Raw genomic sequence first — 5,404 nt, forward strand, 5'->3', positions numbered from 1 at the left:
GAGGGGGAGGGGAATGGGGGAGAGGGGGAAGAGGGTGAGGGAGCATGGGCAGGAGAGCAAGAAAGAGAGTTTTGTTTTTGTTCGTTTGTTTGTTGTTGCTTTTTTAATAGGAGTGGGCTCACAGTAAAGAGATTGGATATTTAAAATGTAATTGCTTAAAACTCTGGATATTGAGACCATTATGAACCTTTGGGGGTGGAAAGGGTGAAGCTGTGTTGTCATCAGTTTTAACTGTCAACAGGATAATGCAAATTAGATTCCTTTGGGAAGATGCTGAGTAAAGAATTGTTTAGATCAGGTTGGCTTCTGGGCATGTCTGTAGGGAATTGCCCATTATGGGTGGCACTTTCCCCTAGGCTTGGGTCCTGGACTACATAAAGTGGAGAGAGAGATGTTGAGCACAAGTGAGCATGCATGCATGCATGCATTCTCTCTATTCCTGACCATGGATATGACTAGCTGCTTTGAGTTCCTGTTTGGACTTCCCCTTAGTGCTGGATTAGAACTTGCAATTTTAAGTTGAATAAGTCCTGTTTTCCTTAACATTGCCTTTACTGGAGTATTTTACCATGGCAACAGAAATGCAGACAAAACACTATCTAAGTGCATTCATTATTCTTTACCATTTTTTAGGTTTTTGGTTGAGATAGGGTTTCATGTATCCAAGGCTGGTCTTAAACTTGCTATGTAGCTGAGGTTGACCTTGAAGTTCTGACCCTTCTATTTCCATCTGCAGAGTATTGACATAGGGGAAAGCTACCATACTGGGTTGTGATGGGACAGGGCCTTGCATCACAGTTGCCTTTGAACTGTGTAGCCAAATCTTCCTGCTTCAACCTCCAGAATGCTAGATACGGATCTGTACCACCAACACCCAGCTAGGAAAGCTTTCTATTACTACTCTTAAAATAAAATGTGTCATTATGATTTTCAAAAAAAAGAAAAAAAAAAAAAAGAAAAAGAAAAAGAATTAACATTATTAAAGGGAACTGGAGAGGTGGTGGCTCAGTAGTTAAGAGCTCTGACGGCTCTTCCAGAGGTCCTGAGTTCAATTCCCAGCAACCACATGGTGGCTCACAACCATCTGTAATGGAATCTGATGCCCTCTTCTGGTATGTCTGAAGACAGCTACAGTGAACTCATATAAATAATAAATAAAACTTTTTTTAAAAAAAATTAGCATTATTAAAAAGAATTTGTTGTTGGAGGGGAGTGGGGATTGGACATAATCAACTTATATGCACACATGAAATTCTTAAACAGTAGCCAGGTGGTGATGGCACATGCCTTTAATCCCAACACTTGGGAGGCAGAGGCAGGCAGATTTCTGAATTCAAGGCCAGTCTGGTCTACAAAGTGAGTTCCAGAACAGTCAGGGCTACACAGAGAAACCCTGTCTTGAAAAAGCAAAACAAAATTTCTTAAACAGTAAAAGATTAAGAGCACAATATAGTGGTATAGTCTAGATCCAGCCCCCAGTAACACACACTAAATTAACACAGAACCCAACTACACTTCTGGTTATGTGTATTTGATGATGATGATAATAACAAAATCCACACAAACACACGTGCACAAGTGTTTATAGTAATAATCATAACCTCACTGTGGCACTAGCACAAGTGTTCATCAGATATGGAGAGAATACATATAAGACAATGAACCACAAGAGCTTAAGGCTTTGTTGAACCTCACGGGGATGACAGAACAAACTATGTCTATTTCTGAGGGTTCCATCTTGCAATCATATCCAGGCGGCCCTTGTCCCACCATTGCATAATATAATCTACATCGTGGATGTGATCTGGGTCCTCGGAGTGTCTGTTCTCATGCTCTGCACCAGACTGAGGATAGAAAGGAGCCTGGCTAACTGAGAAATTCTGTCCTGCTATTGGCTGTTCCGGTGAGTAATTCCTGGAAGTCAGAGGGGCATCAGGGTTCTGTCTTCGCTGCATAGCTTCTAGGGCCTGCATGATCACAGGGCTTGGCACTTGGCTCCCAAAGACCCCAGAGGGATCCCAAGGACCAAATGCCTGCAAGCTGAAAGGGGCAGGTAGGGATGTGTGGTCATCCCAGCAGGGATTAGAGGAAGGGAGACAACAGACTGGGGGAGTGACTTGGTTGAGGTACTGCCACTGAGCGGCTAGGGGTGTCCCCTCATTTGTGCCATGTCTTGATAAACTCATGGGCTCTTCTCTACGCTCAGGATTTAGGGTCCATTGCTTCTCAAACCATGCCTAAGGAAAACAAGAGATAAACATCATAAAACAAGCGATAGGAGCTGTTACAAAATTCTATCCCATAAGCTTGGAAGTTCAACTAGGACTACACAGAGAATCCCCATCTTGGAAAAACAACAACAACAACAACAGTGCTTTGTGTATATATTATGGCTTCCAGTTTTGTGTTTTCAAGGGATTCCTGCGTATGGCTTTGCATCTATGTGTTTCTTGTATGAGTTTTCTTTGGCTCTTCTGTTGGTTTGTGGGTTCAGATGGGAGGGGGAGGGGAGAGGAACTGGGAGGAGTTTGGGGGAGGGGAAGAAGTCATCATCTTTATCAGAGTAGCTGTGACTAATTTAGGAAAAGCCACAAGACTGGGCCTGTTGGCTCTTGACTTTCCTTCACAGGAGTGGGTAAAGGGTCAGGAGACCCTCACCCCAGACTCCAGCTATGGCAAAGTTGTTAACTCTAGGCCAGTTCCCAGGGGTGCGACCGCTCTGCGGTCACCCACACTCCCTACAAGTAAGCCCACGGAACTCACTGGCTCCCCCCAGATTGAACTGTGGTCTGTGTTAGTGTAAATGGACATTGACCCAAAGAAAGTTCAGAGGACGGTAGCTTAGCTTCTCATATCCTATAAGCAGTCAGGCTGAAGTATGGCCCAGAGGGGTAGACACATGCAAATGGATACTTAACAACAGATGAAAAGACCATATATTACTTTATGTGCATGTGAGCTTGTACATACGTGTGTGCGTGGTGGATGCATGGTAAGTCAGATATTGATGTCCACCATCGTTTGTTTTTCAGACAGTGTCTCTAGATAGCCCTTGCTGTCCTTGAACTTACAGATCTGCCTGCCTCTGCCTTCCTGAGTGCTTGAGATTAAAGGCATATGCCACCATACCATGCTTAATGGGGACAATTTTGTTTGTAAATTGTTTTGGTTTTCACTAAGGGGCTAGAGGATGTGGACGTGACCATGAACTACACTGGTATATATTTGGTAGAGGACAGTTTTGCTGAAAAATATTCTACCACGCACAGGAACCCTCAAAAGAAAGTTATCTGGGGCTGGAGCAATGGCAGCTAAAAAGCTCTGACGGCTCTTCCAGAGGTCCTGAGTTCAATCTCCAGCAACCACATGATGGCTCACAACCATCTGTAATGGGATCTGACGCCCTCTTCTGGTGTGTCTAAAGACAGGGACAGTGTACTCACATACATATGTAAAATAAGTAAATACATCTTTAAACCAAAACAAAAGTTATCTAGCCAGAGAGAGGGGAGTGAGGTAGGGTGGAGAAATATTAAATTATACACTTTCCAGCATCCCTGCTTGCGACTGTATGGATGCATTTCAATTTTGAAAAGTTTTCCTTTGCTGGAATGCGACATTTACTGTTACCTGTTTACAATCCTTTGCCCTGTCTGGGTACAACCAAGATAGCCCAACATTCCAGTCTCATCTGTAGGGAGAGTGTCACTCACATACAACAGACTCAGTGCCTTAGACATCCAACTTACTAGAGTTCTTGATTCCTCAAAGCCCATATTCATAGCCACTTCTTTCTTGGCAGCGAGGTCAGGGACTCGGTTCTTCTTAGAGGCTTTCTTTGGGAAGCCCGCTTGACATTGCTTGAAGGGCATTTGGTGTGGTCTGGCTTAAGATCACAGAAACAAAAAGGGGTTTTTCAGTCAGTTTCATGTTCATGCCAGAAAATAATAATGCTCTTGGCAGTTACTCTCGAGTCTCCCGGGGGTGGGAGGAAAGAAGGCCTTGTGGAATCGGTCTGTTCCAGGCAACCCAGGACCAATGTTTGGGATTTTTGTTGTTGTTGTTTTGTTTCTTAACTTTGTAACTCTGGCTGGGCCGGAACACACTACATGGACCAGGCTGATGTTGAACTTATGGAGATGCAGGAGTACAGAGCTTAAAGGCATGGGCCACTATGCCCCACAATTAATGTTTTCTCTGAAACTCTAGTGTCCAGAGCAAGTTCTAAAAGGTTCTTACATGGAGAAATCTTCAGGAGAGTTAGATAACGGTCATTTCTACTCTCGGCGGGACTCCTTTTTTTTTTTTTTTTGGTTTATTTCGAGACAGGGTAGTAGCCCTGGCTGTCCTGGAACTCAGTCTGTAGACCAGGCTGGCCTCGAACTCAGAAATTCGCCTGCCCCGTCTCCCGAGTGCTGGGATTAAAGGCGTGCGCCACCACGCCCGGCTCGGCGGGACTCTTGGCAATTCCCTTGGACCAGTGAGTTAATACATTCAGACTGGTCTTGTTCCAAGACTTTTCTTTCTGTGGCTGCTAAACCAAGTCTAACTAGAAAAAGAAGCTGTAAGCTGGTTGTTTTTATTTCTGAGCCAGCAGAGATGGGATGGGACACCTCGAACTGTCTCTACTGTCACTAATACAAACAACAGAATGCTTTGCTGATTCCTTTGTTACTGGAGTCAAAGTTGAACCTATTTTTCTAATATTCCTGGTGTTTTGTTTTGGTAACTTCCTACTTCTTGAATCACGCTTCTTATGTAGTCTAGGCTGGCTGTGAACTCACCATGGAGCAGGGGTAGGAGTTTGAACGTCTGACCTTCCTGCCTCTACTTCCCCAGTGCTAGGATGACAAGCATATGCCACCTGGGGATGGAACCTGAGGCTTTGTAGGCTAGGCAAGTGCTCCACCAGCTGAGATGCATTCCTGGCTTGATAACTTGATACTTCTAGAGAAGACTTAGGCTGTTAATGACAACCTAGAGATTATGATGAAAGGTTCTACCTTCTTTTCCATGTTAATTTATCAAAAGTATTTTCTTGAGACACCACAAGCACAGGTGGAACCTGGAGACTCAAAATACTGTGGCAGGGTCAGCCTTACTATCTCTATTGTTTCTTGGACTTATCGTCCTTACTGCTAGTTTAAGTACATGAAGGCCTCTGGTCCAAAGCAGTTACTGGATATTCCCATAGGATGTACTTTTTATTGTTGCAATTTGCATAAGCCATCTCTTGTACCCAGTATAGACACATGGGATAAATATGCCATCTCTCTTACATCATCCTGGACCAAAGCCATACACCCAATGGCTTATCCAAAACCATGTAGCTGACATATAAATGGAACTCGTGATACACACACACACACACACACACACACACACACACACACACACACACACA

Source organism: Mus pahari, chromosome 20 (assembly GCF_900095145.1).
Source record: "Mus pahari chromosome 20, PAHARI_EIJ_v1.1, whole genome shotgun sequence".
Lineage (NCBI taxonomy): Eukaryota > Metazoa > Chordata > Mammalia > Rodentia > Muridae > Mus > Mus pahari.